The sequence below is a fragment of the Heloderma suspectum genome, chromosome 2, assembly GCF_057233095.1.
Source record: "Heloderma suspectum isolate Gila_16-S chromosome 2, 16-S_ref, whole genome shotgun sequence".
NCBI lineage: Eukaryota > Metazoa > Chordata > Lepidosauria > Squamata > Helodermatidae > Heloderma > Heloderma suspectum.
Window position 1 is genome coordinate 196,465,123 of NC_139459.1, and position 14,111 is coordinate 196,479,233.

A 14,111-nucleotide genomic window follows, 5' to 3' on the forward strand; every position below is an offset into this window, starting at 1 on the left:
TTAGGAATATTAGTGAGCTCATATCTAACTGATCTGCTGGTCTTCCCTATTCTCTTTAGTCTGATTTTAAATTGTGCAATAAGAAATTCATGATCTGAACTACAATCAGCTCCAGGTCTTGTTTTTACGAACTGCATAGATGTCTGCGGCTGCCACCTTTGGCTACAAAGGATGTAGTCAATCTGATTTCGGTGTCGACCATCTGGTGAAGTCCATATATAAAGTCATCTCTTAGGTTGTTGGAAGAGAGTGTTTGTTATGCACAGTGAGTTGTCTTGACAAAATTCTATCAGCCTATGTCCTGCTTCATTTTGTTCTCCCAGACCATGCTTGCCTGTAATTCCAGGTGTCGTTTGACTACCCACCTTAGCATTCCAGTCTCCTGTAATGAAAATAACATCTCTTTTTGGTGTATTATCCAGTAGGTGCTGCAGATCCTCATAGAACTGATCTGCTTCTGTTTCTTCAGCATCTATGGTTGGGGCGTATATTTGGATCACTGTGATGTTGAATGGCTTACCTCGAATTCGAATTGAGATAATTCTATCATTTTTTGGATTTTATCCAAGCACTGCTTTAGCCACTTTATTATTTATTATGAAGGCTCCTCCATTTCTTCTGTGGTCATCTTGTTCACAGTAGTAGATCTGGTGGTCATCTGATGTGAAGTGGCCCATTCTAGCCCATTTCAGTTCACTGACACCCAAAAGGTCTATATTTAATCTTGACATCTACCCAATACCCACATCCAATTTGCCCTGGCTCATCATAGATCTTACATTCCAGGTTCCTATGGTGTGTGTTGACCTTTAGAACATCGGATTCTTTGTTCACCACCAGCATCGTCAGCCGCTGGCCGTCCTTTCAGCTTTGAGCTAGCTGCGTCATCACATCTGGGGCTAGTTGAACTTCTCTTCTGTTCCTCCCCAGTAGCATTTTGACCATCTTCCGACCTGGGAGTCCCATCTTCGGATGGTATACCGACATATCTCTGGTTGTACTGATCCATTTAGTTTTCATGGCAAGAATACTGGGGTGGGTTGCCATTTCCTTCCCCAGGGATCGTATTTAGTCTGACCTCTCTGCCATGATCTTCCTGTCTTGGGTGTCCCTTCATGGTTTAGCTCATGGCGTGTGTCATTGAGGTGCTCAAGCTCCAGCACCACGACAAGGTAATGATCTCCTTATGCCCAGGTTTTTTTTGCAAGTAATCTTCCTAATAAAATCAATTTTGGAATGTCACTTTTAATGTCATTTCCCCTATGCATTCCCCTATGTGATATTAGTAAGTTCACATTAAAATGTGAACTAAATGAATTCCTCTCTCAGCCCTAGTTGGAAAAGTGACCTGGGGGTGGGGCAGGGTAGGGCGGGGTGGGGGAAAATATTCCACAGCAGTGTCTTCCTGCTGGGTTTCAACTCCCCAGTGTCTAATTCAGTAGCCCAGAATCACTTCTCTAATCCCCATGTTCCCATTCCTCTGCTTTAGCAGAGTTGTCCTTCCCTCTCCTGCAGACAAAACAACACACAAAGCAGCAAAGGAAGCCAAAGGCAAGATTCATGTTGCTGGACTAGTAAGTCATATGGTGATCACATTCATCATGCAATGATCTGTCTGTTTAAAGGTTTGATAACATGATTTCTCTCCACAACTGGCTCTTTTTAGTAGGGCTGTGCATGGACCCCAGATCCGACTTGGAAGCTGGCCCGGTTCAGCTCAGGCTGATTCAGCCCACCCCTGACCTGCCTCAGCTTATGAAGCCAAAGTGGGATTTGGACATCCGAATCCCGCTTCAGGCCCTCCAACACGATGCCCAGCTCTTTACCTCGGCCCTTGTTCTGTGGTGGGGGGCACTGCCGCCAGGGGCACTGCCCCTGCCACTGCTGCTGGTGCTGCTGGGAAAAACGCTGCCCATCGCAGCCCATTGACCACCGACAGGCACAAGGGTAGGAGTCGCCCTCCAAGTGCTCTCTCTCCCTTCCTTAGGGCGCCTGGTTGGAGGCTGACTCCTGCCAATGAGGGTGGGCCGCTGCCGCTACCAGCTCCTAGGCCGTCTGGGTGCGGGCTGGCAGCCATCTTGTTCCAGGGAACAGGGGAGCCATTTTCCCTGGTTTCCCACAGTGGCTGTGCCCATGAGTGGCAGATCCATGATTTTTCTGGTTCCGTCCATGGAGGCAGATGTGCTCTGTGACTGGATGGTGGTTTTGTGGGTCTCCCCTTTAAAAATCATATGAAATCAAAAGGATCCCTCTTTGATTTTATAGATCCTCATTTTACCCAGTCCCCATAGTACTCACTTTTTTCTTGGCTTCGTTCTGCCAGAGTGGGAAGGGTGAAGGCTTCCTCTGCCATATCTGGCAGAGACTGTGGCAGTTGCTCCCAGTGGCTAGGACTGGAGCAGAGAGAGAAATGCCATGGAGCTTCCCTCTCGGCTCCCGTCCCATCCTGCTGCCGCTGCCACTACCACCACCACCACCACCACCATCATTGCACACAATGGCAGCTTGTCAGGGCAGTGGGAGGCTGCTCAGTTATCAGGCATCTGATGCACCCCAATGGATTGTCTTGCTCTCCCCCTGGGGTGAATGAACCACACTTTGGAGATCACTGCTCTAGCCAAATAACATTCAGACAGTCCTCTCCAGTAACACCACCTCTCTCACATAAGAAAATGGAGGCTGGCTCATAGCAAAGTTCACTCCCTCCTCCTCCTCCTCCTCAGTCTCCTTTCCCTTCCCCCTCTCCCAGTGGCTGGATCTCTCACAAATTGATACATTTGGTGCCTCTGTGTCCTGTCGCCTTCCCCCCTCCTTCCTCCTCCTCCTGCCCCTCAGTGTGATCTTTCAGAAGTTGATACATTTTGGAGACAGCATGTTTAGGCTGCTCAGAAGGCATGAGAAGAGCTCCGAATATACAAGGCGGACAAGGCGCTTTGTGGAGGAGCCGCTTCACTTTAGGGTGCCTTGGTGCTGGTCTGACCCACTTCATATCATGACAAGGCACCTCCGAATCAGCCCACTTTGCCTCGTTATTTGGGCTTTGTTCCGAGGCAGTGCACAGCCCTACTTTTTAGTCACTTGAGCAACTATCCATGGGAGGGAAGCCCACATGTCCCTCTCTCAAAATACTAGAACCCAGGGTCATCCTATGAAGTTGATTGGGAGATTCAGGACAGATAAAAGGAAGTACTTCTTCACACAGAGCATAGTTAAACTATGGATTTTAACTATGGCTACCACAGGATGTAGTGATGGCCACCAATTTGGATGGCTTTAAAGGGGGTTGGACAAATTCCTGGAGGAAAAGGCTTTCAATGGCTACTAGTTTTGATGGCTATGTGTACCTCCAGCAGGGATGTACAAATCCCTTACCTGGCTCCATGCAGGGGCATCCGTGGTGGTGGGGAGGTGCTCCATCCCTCCCCCCGGAATCCTCGATGAGGGGGGAGGTGCTCTGTCCCTCCCCCCGGAATCCTGCTGGGCAGCCCTCCAGGGATGCAAATAGTGGCTGTCATAGCCGCCACCATTTGCGTCCCTGTAGTGAGCCATGATAGGCTATGTAAATATTTACGTAGCCTATCACGGCAGGGGGAAAAACCCCAGCGTACGCAAATGGCGGTAGCTGCCGCTATTTTCATACGCTGGTTCCCCCCCCCCCCCGCCGTGATAGGCTATGTAAGTATTTATGTAGCCTATCACGGCAGGGGGAAAAAACCCTCAGCGTACCCAAATGGCGGTAGCCACCGCCATTTGCGTACACTGGGTCCCCCCCCCCGTCGTGATAGGCTACGTAAATACTTACGTAGCCTATCACAGCCTCCGCAGGGACGCAAATGGCATCCCTGCATTAGCTGTGATAGGCTACATAAGTATTTACGTAGCCTATCGTGGCTATTGAGACAAGGAAGCGAATGGCTTAAATTTAGAAAATTTAGCTTTCTAAATTTTTATCTTTGCTCTTTTAAAACCTGCACTGCTGCTAGGTTTTATTGTGGTTGTAATGTTATATTGTGGTTTTAATGTTCTGTAATATTCAATGTTCTGTATATTTTTAATTGTTTTATTGTGTGTTGCTTGGATTTAATTTTTGTGAACCGCCCAGAGAGCTTCGGCTATTGGGCGGTATAGAAATAAATAAATAAATAAATAAATAAATAAATGGCGGCCGCAGGACGGCCGCCATTCTCAAAGCAGCGCGGACGGGAGCAGGTAAGTGCTCTGTTTTGTGTGCCTTTCATGGGGTGGGGGTGGCGGGGACTTCATCCTGCGTGCCTTTAGTGGGGTGGGGGGGCGGGGGCTTCATTCCATGATGGATTTCAGGGGGCCGAATGCACTGGCATTCAGCCTCACCGAGATCCGTTGTGGAATTCTCTGACATCCCTAACCTCCAGTACCAGAGGCAGTGAGCCTATGTGCTAGGGATATACGAAAGGCACTTACCTGGTCCCGCAGCTTGCTTCGCGGTGGGGAGGGAGGTGCTTCGGTTCTCCCCCTGAAGGTCAGGCCGGGGGGGAGGCGCCCCGCCTCACCCGGCCAAAATTCAGGCCGGGGAGAAGCGCCCGTCTCCCCAGCCGCGAAATAAAAAAGTGAAAAAAAACACAAAACCCACCCGTGATAGGCTACATAACGATTTACGTAGCCTATCACTGCTAGATTTCCAAAGTCAGCCGTGATAGCCTACGTAAATCTAGGAGTGCACGAAAGCCACTTACCTGGTCTCGCAGCGTGCTTCGCGGTGGGGGGGAGGCGCTTTGCTGCTCCCCCCGAAGTTCAGGCCGGGGGGGGAGGATTCCCACCTCGCCTGGCCGAAATTCAGGCCGGGGGGGAGGCTTCCCGCCTCACCCGGCCGAAATTCAGGCTGGGGAGGAGGCGCCTCGCCCGGCCGCGAAATAAAAAGTTAAAAAAAAACAATGCCCCCGTGATAGGGTGCGTGATGATTAACGTAGCCTACCATGGCTAGATAATAGGGAGTAAATCTAGGAGTGCACGAAAGCCACTTACCTGGTCTCGCAGCTTGCTTCGCGGTGGGGGGGAGGCGCTTCGCTGCTCCCCCCGAAGTTCAGGCCGGGGGGGAGGCTTCCCGCCTCGCCCGGCTGAAATTCAGGCTGGGGGGGAGGCGCCTCACCTCGCCCGGCCACGAAATAAAAATTTAATAATAAAAAAACGCCCCTGTGATAGGCTACGTGACAATTAACGTATCCTATCATGGCTAGATCTGCAAAGTCAGCCGTGATAGGCTACGTTAATCGTCACGTAGCCTATCATGGGTGACTTAAAAAAAAAAAAAACGCGTACGCAAACGGCGGCCCCCATGGGCGCCGCCATTTGCATACGCGCTTTTTTTTTCTTCCAAAGTCACCCGTGATAGGCTACGTAACGATTTACATAGCCTGTCACTGCTGACTTTGGAAATCTAGCCGTGATAGGCTACATAAATCATTACGTAGCCTATCACGGGTGGTTGTTTTTTTTTTTTACTTTATTTTGTAATGGCGGCGGCAGCAGCCGGTCGGAAGATCGGCCGCCGCCCCCACCCCAACGAACCGCCGCCAAACTCCCGCCGGGACCCGCCGCCGAGAGGGACATTCGAGGGAGGTAAGTCCCATCCCAGGGGGGGGCGGGGGGGGAGAGAATTTCACCAACAATTTTGGGGGGCCGAATGCGTTGGCATTCGGCCTCCCCGAGATTCGTGGAGAAATTCTCTGCCATCCCTACTATGTGCACCACTTACTGCAGAACATGGGTGGGAGGGTGCTGTTGCACTCATGCACTGCTTGTGGTTTCCTGGTCGACAGCTGGCTGGCTGCTGTGTGAACAAAATGCTGGACTAGATGGACCCTTGGTCTGATCCAGCATGGCTCTTCTTACATTCTTATGAGATTAGTTCCACATAAGAATTGTCAAATGGTCATATAAAGGAACTTCTTGAGTGCTCCAATTTTTCAAAGTCTGTTTATTTTAACAGCTCTGTACACACCAGCATGCACATTCAGTAATTAGTGCTTCTAATATTTTTGTGGAGTTGGGAATGTCATGTTTTCCTCATGAAGGTAATACAGGGGTGTGGACCCTCTGCAGGAGAGAACGGTGGAAAACTCAGAACAAGTCCGATTGAACACAGGCTAGAGCTCATTTCAAAGCCTACTCCATGGCAATGAGGGCAGAGAAGAAATTGTACTTCTCTACCACCATTGCATCTGCTCAGAGTCACATAGTGCCACTTTTTTGGGTGATTAGAGGCCTGTTACACTCTGGCCTACAAGAAGAAGAGGTGGATCACTCAATAGCCTGCTGCGATCAATGTCTGTGATACTTTGCAGAAAAAATCGATTGCATCTGTTCTGACTTGGATGCCCTGTGTTGATACATGCCTAGTGAATGTTACCTTGGCTCCTGCTTGTCCCGTTAAAATGGATACTTCTCAGTTTATACAGCCTGAGATATGGAAAGGATCCTTGGAGAGGTGAGGCCTGCCACTCGTGTGCTGGACCTTGCTCTTCTTGGCTTATAAAAGGAGCTGGGGGGTGGGGGACTAGCTGAGTGGGTAAGGGCATCAGTGAATGCCTCTTTACAGTGAGATGTGTTGTTCTGCTGTAGTTCTGCTGGACCATTTGGTGGCTTTTGATACCATTAACTATGGTATCCCTCTGGGGCATCTGTTTGAGATGGGATGGGGAGGCACTGTTTATGGTGACTCAGATCCTTCTTGGAGGGGTGATCTCAGAAGGGGGTGCTGGGGGATTCCTGTTTGACAACATGGCCATTGGCCCGTGGTGTCCCCTAGGGTTCAGTCTTATTCCCCATGGTTTTTAACATATACATGAAACCACTGGTTACCAAGAACACTTGACTCCCTAGTTGCAACAGCCTCATGGGCTATTGGCTGTTTCCTGGAAGAATTTAAAGTGCTGGTTATGACCTACAGAGTCCTGTGCAGCTTGGGACCAGGCTACCTGAAAGACTGCCTTCTCCCATATAAGTCTTCCCAATTCTCAAGATCTTCTGCAGAGGCCCTTTTGAGAGTGCCACCTTCAAAGGCGCATTTGGTGGCAACCTGAGAAAGGGCCTTTTCAGTGGCCACTCCCAGGCTGTGGAACTCCCTCCCAAAGGAGACTAGGTTCACTCCCTCTCAGCTGTCTTTTCACTGGTAGGCAAATACTATTTTATTTAAGAAAGCCTTTAGCCTGTAAGTGGTCCTGTTGGGTTGGGTGCTATTTCTAATGATATATTTTCCCATAATGGTTACATCTTTATTTTATTTTAATGTATTGTTTTATTGTTTAAATCAAACCATTTGTTCTGTAAGCTGCCTTGAGTGCCACTTTTTGGTAGAAAGGCAGGGTACAAATAATAAATGAATGAATGAATGAATGAATGAATGGGCGGTTACCTGTCTGCTGATTCTGCTGTGCAAAAGATCCCTGGGCTATTGTTAACTACCCCACCTCCAAGGGATGTATGAGAAATTCATTTCAGTTCATTTTTTTTTTATCAAGATTTACCCAGTTCATACCTTCTAGATTAAACATGGATTCAGACGTGGTCGAAGTCCGTACATTTCCGAGCTTGCAATGTGATTCATGGACCCCCCCAAATTGCACATAAAAAAATGCACTTTTGAAAAATGCACACAAATATGCTTTAAGCAATGGGAGAAGAACGTTAAAGATGCACACAACTGATACAAACATTTGGGGAAATATCCATGAAAATATGCACAATTTTGTGTGTGGAAAAAAGAAGCTTGAAATCTGAAAGAGACTCAAGTCAGAACAAGCTTCGAGATGGAATTCAGATAACTTTGGCAAACCTGAATTTTGCTGATTCACCCCCCCCCCCCCATGACACTTACTTACAGTTTTGGAGACAGGCTGTGAAAAACCAGGATTAATGGCCTTGAGGACACTTATAGGGGAGACTCAATGAGTGGGTGAAAGGATAAGGATTCCACTCTCCTTCTTGCTGACTCTGTCTTACCCCTACACTCAGTCATCTCTGCAGTTTTGAGAAACCCACATTTGCTGAGATTGCATGTAGTTCTGCTCCTAGTGTCAAATGTGTCCTGCTACTAAACATGTTTATTCAGAAATAACTTAAGTCACACACTTTGTTACTAGAAACATATTCCATAGTCAGCATGTAGCCCAACAGCATCATCGTAAGACTGTTTACTCGGAAGTAGATTCTACTGTGTCTAGTGTAACGTTGCCAGGGGAAGGTTGCTTAGGATTACAAACCTATAATTCTTAATAGCCTTTTTAAACTGCACTGTCATATCCTCACACACTCTCGAAAATTTAGCTGTAGGTTCTATTTTACTTGATTATCCTATTTATTAAATCTCCTCCTTTAATCATGAATAGCCACGGCAGCAATTATTAATCTGGGTCTCTCTCCTTGTGAGATACGTGCCTGCCATTTTATTTTGTACAATCTATTTAATCTAATCTCTTTTACATCACACTTAATCACATGGTTTGTGAGCATCAGTGTAAGGTACTCTCTAGGGGGTGGGGGGATGAAATGAGCGCTGTCTTCTCCTGACCTTGATAAAGGATTAAAATGAAACTCCTGTTTTCAACCAATTTTCTAAGGTTTCACTAAGCTCCCGGTGGTCTTATTCTGTAGGTGCTTTAAGGCCATAATCCTACAAGTGCTTAGCTTGACACAATGGGTCTGATGTCAGGATGGGGAGTTGCTAGTTGCCTGTGTAAAGCTGAGTACAGAGAATCCACCAAAATGATAACTGTCCTGCTCAGTTATGAACAGGAAAAGTGGTGCAGTCCATATCCCATTAAAGCTAGTGGCAAATCTGCCCTTGATTTTAAGTTCTAGAATTTCCCCCAGATCAGTAGCTTAGCTTCCCAGCATTTCTCAAGGGGTAATAAATGCACTGGTAGCCAACATGAGATGAAGGGACTCAGTGGAGATCCACTGTCATGCAAGTAGACTTCCACCCACTCAGTATTCTGGTTTCTCTTCAGATCATATAAATCATTTCATCGGACTTTATCTTCCCCCTGCAACCCCCACAGCCCCCAAATGTGTTCCAGAGGGTTCCCCCACATCCCTGTTCTGCTGATAGAAGCTGTTCCACCAGCAGGGGGCGCTAACTGGTTATACCCCATTATATGTAGAAGATGTTTTGGGAAGCACTGCAGAAGAGATAAGGCTGCCACTGTTCCTGCTTTGGCAAAACAGCTGAAGGATTTTGCCGGGCATTTTTTTGTTTATAGAAGTGCTTCAACGAGATGAGCAAAATTTCCTGGGCTGGGGGCATGTGGTTGTTGTTGTTCAGTCGTTCAGTCATGTCCGACTCTTCGTGACCCCATGGACCATAGCACGCCAGGTCTTCCTGTCCTGCGTTCTCTCCTGGAGCATGCTCAAGTTCATATTCATTGCATCGGTGATGCTATTTAGCCATCTCATCCTCTGCCGTCCCCTTTTCCTTTTGCCTTCAGTCTTTCCCAGCATCAGGGTCTTTTCCAGTGACTTTTCTCTTGGCATTAGGTGGCCAAAATATTTGAGCTTCAGCTTCAGTATCTGTCCTTCCAATGAGCAGTGAGGGTTGATTTCCTTTAGGATTGACTGATTTGACCTCCTTGCAGTCCAGGGCACTCGTAAGAGTCTTCTCCAGCACCACAGTTCGAAAGCATCAATTCTTCGGCACTCAGCCTTCCTTATAGTCCAGCTCTCACAGCCATACATTACTACTGGGAAAACCATAGCTTTGATTAGACGGACCTTTGTCGGCAAGGTGATGTCTCTGCTTCTTACTATGCTGTCTAGGTTTGCCATAGCTTTCCTCCCAAGGAGAAAGTGTCTTTTAATTTCATGGCTGCAGTCACCGTCTGCGGTGATCTTGGAGCCCAAGAAAATAAAATCTGTCACTGCTTCTATTTCTTCCCCTTCTATATGCCAAGAAGTGATGGGGCCAAATGCCATGATCTTCGTTTTTTTAATGTTGAGTTTCAAACCAGCTTTTGCACTCTCTTCTTTCACCTTCAACAAGAGGCTCTTGAGATCCTCTTCACTTTCTGCCATTAGGGTGGTATCGTCTGCATATGGGAGGTTGTTGATAATTCTCCCAGCAATCTTAATTCTGACCTGTGATTCATCCAACCCAGCGTTTCTCATGATGTACTCTGCATATAAGTTAAATAAGCAGGGTGACAATATGCAGCCTTGTCGTACTCCTTTCCCAATTTTGAACCACTCGGTTGTTCCATGTCTGGTTCTTACTGTTGCTTCTTGTCCCTCGTACAGGTTTCTCAGGAGACAGGTAAGGTGGTCTGGTCCTCCCATCACTTTAAGAATTTGCCACAGTTCGTTGTGATCCACACAATCAAAGGCTTTAGCGTAGTCAATGAATCAGAAATAGACATTTTTCTGGAATTATTTTGCTTTCTCCATGATCCAGCGAATGTTGGCGGGGGCATGTGGTACCAAAAGAGAAATTCTGAGCCAAATGTCAAAGTTTTGTTGGCTGATCTTCTAAGAGAAACAAGAAGTGGTTTGGCAATGCTAGCAGAATTTCCCAAGGGTGTTCTGCACATACTTCATCCTGGACATGTGGACAGAGACTGTGTGTCTTAGTAATGGAGCACTTCATTTAGAAGGTTCCTGGTTCAGCTCCTTTAATCTTGGCTTAAGATTGTTTTAGGTACCAGGACTAGAAAGACCTCTGTTTGATTCCTGGAGACCTGTTGAGAGAGCAGACAATACAGCCCTAGATGAACCAATGGCCTGACGCAGTATAAGGCAGCTTTAAGAACTTAGAGGAAGAATGGACTTACGGACCCTGTGGTTTCGGTGTTCTTATAATGTGGTTGTCTGTATTTAAATGGTATAGAAATGAAATATTTGTAAATATGCAACTTGGTAATGCTGTAATATAGAACCATTCTGATTTAAACTGAAATAGAAATCAATTTTAAGCTAAGTGTGCATTTCAAAAGTGCAGCTCAAAATGTGCAATTATTCAAATTCAGGTTTCTACCATGAGGATCCATGAATATTTCTCTCAGTGATATTGTGTTGAAAAATAGGGTGGTTTTTTTTCTCTTTTGTTCTCAGACCAGCTAAAACTCCAATAAATGCAGGCCTAAGGGATGTTTGGATAGATTATGTGGATTTTTCTGACATGTAAGCATAGCAATAAAACAAATCCATATGCGATGTAGCATTTCTTTAGTAATACTTGACACACATGTCATCCAAATAGTAAACTTGGCATTCATCACTTCTTCTGCTGTTATAGCTCCTGAATAAGAAGGAATGTGAGGTGAAAACAGGCTACTGTTAACCATGCAGTAACCATTTAAAGCTTGCTGCATTACCAGCCTAGACCTATTTAAAACCAGGAACACCCCCACTCCCCTCTGGCACTTAACTGCAACTCATCCCAACTGTACAGTGTAAAGTAGGTGGGGGAAAAAAAGCACACCCCAAGGCCAATTTGTTCAACAGACTACAGTTCCAACTCTGCCCAAATGCGACCAGCAGTGTCTCCAGTGTAAACTGGAGGGCAGAATGTGAAAGGACAAAGTGAACTGGTTGAGGGCAGAACTGGCTTACGTAGCCCTTAGGTTTTGCCCCCAGCCAGCATTGACGTAGCATGTGTCCACATGCTGTGAGACAGCGTGTCCCATCTCCTCCCTGGCCATAACCCTCTCTCTAACCATGAACTTGTAGGGTTGGCCAGGGAAGTGTCTTTTAGTGCAGAGAACCATGTATGTAGGAGATGTTTGCACAAGTGGTTCCTCAAGCAGTTAAAGATATGCTCAACAATGATTCTGAAATATTTATATTTTGTCTAGATCTTAGTCATTTTAAAGACTGGAGCAATATTTAAGCACTAACACTTCAGTTTTTATTGAGTTTTGAGCACTAGTTCATCACCATGTTTATTTCCATCAATATTTGTTTCCTGTATTTGTTTCCTGTATAAACCATCATGCGAATTACATGAATTTAGATTTCACACTACTCTCACCTTGGCAAGTTGGGGCAGAGGATTAGGGGAAGGGCCATGGCTCAGTGGCAGAGCCCCTGCTTTGCATGCAGAAGGTCCCAGGTTCAATCCCCGGCATCTCCAGGTAAAGCTGGAAAAATTCCTGCCTGAAACCCAAGAGCGCTACCACCAATCAATGTTGACAATATTGAGCTAGGTGGATGAAAGCCTGAGATGTCTTAGATGTCTAAGGCATCTTCCTATGTTCCATCTTCCTATAAATTTCCCTCAATGCTTGGGGAGCTGCTTCTTCTAAGACTGCACTCCGTCTTTTACCAAAGCAGTGCAGCTGTGAATTTGCATCCACACTTTCACTAACAAATTGTAATGCTCATTGACATTCATATACTGTTATTTCACACATAATGTGGATTAGTCCAGTAACAATGACCCTCTGCAGTCTTTCATATAAATGTGCACATTCTCCATTTGTAAAGGGAAAATTAATGTATTCTATTAGTGTGTGTGTCTCTGTGTGTGTGTGTGTGTGTGTGTATGAGTCAATATGGCTGAAATAATTCCATCACACACATAGACACAGAGGATAGTTGGGGTGTGTATATCTGAAAGGAGCTGAAAGGATGCCTTTTGAGGCCCATATCTATATTCCAGGGTAAATTTCGATATTTGGCTGTCTTAGCTTATGCCTTTTATTTGAAGCCTCTATGTGCACTGGTGACCTTTAGCATGAGGGCCCTTTAATAGGTGTTGTGTACATGTTGGAATCCCCTCACTCAGAAGGAACCATTGAATTGGTATGTATGTAGTGGTTAAGTGGTTCCAAGAAGAAGGTAAGAAACAGATATGGTCAATATCCAACTTTAAGGTCAAGATATTGGGGAACCCATGCGTTAAAGCAATTTATGGGCTAAATATAAAGATAGGATTACACCAGGTTGATCACCATTTATGTCATAGATGTGTGTGTGTGTGTGTGTGTGTGTGTGTGTATATATATATATATATATATATATATACACACACACATACATACATATACATACAGAGAGAGAGAGAGAGAGAGAGAGAGAGAACAAATAAATAAGAGCGAGATTTTAGATTTAGCGAGATTTTAGGAGGTATTTTTGCTTGGGAAGATAGAAAGGTATGTTCTATTAAAGATGAAGATGGGAATGTTATCACCTTTCCACAAGTTCAACAATGGATAGTCCCAGGCCAAATAAAGCTGTTCCAGTATTTTCAGATAAGATCAGAAAAGACATGTGATCTGAGCACTTGTAAGGCCCACTTAGGGAGCTATCATAATTTGAAATATTTTATACAATCACATCTGGTAAAGGGTTGGTAGCAAAAATGTATGCAGTCTTAAATTTTATATATCTATATATAATCTCTCTCTCTCTCTCTCTCTTAATATATATTTAAATATTAAATATTATATTAAATATTATATATATAATATTAAATAAATATTATATATATAATGGGAGAAAGATCTAGGTATGGTTTTGATAGCAGAGGTTTGGCAATGGATATGGGATAACACCAGAAGAAACTTAATAGCAATGAATTTAAAGCAAATATATTTTAAAAATTGGATCAGTGGTGCTTAACAGTTAACACCGTATAAGATAAAAAAGACATAAAGATTAGAACATGACATATGCTGATGCTGTGGACAATTAGGAGCAGATTATTTTCATATCTTTTGGCACTGTGGAAAAAATCAAGTCATACTGGTGTTGTATTTTACTATATGTTGAGCAAATCACGGGATATAGAATATCAGCTGATTCAATGAGTTTTAGGAAATTATCTTAACAATTGTGTAGAAGACTGTGCTATAGAAATGGTTATTGATTTATTTATGGCCACCAAAATCTTAATACCTGCTCATTGGAAGCACTGTAGCACTCCCCCTTATCAGACCGTTTTTTTTTTTTTTTTTTTTAGAATTTGGGATATTGCTATGATGATGGAACTGACTTATATCAGTGTGAGAGAAAATCACTTATTAGAAAATAATTTTGTTGAAAAATGGGTAATATTTGTTGCATTCTGGAATGATAAAGTCCAAGATAATATTTGTCTGTTTTCATGATTATTAAATGAAACGTTTAGGGCAGTGGTGGGCATC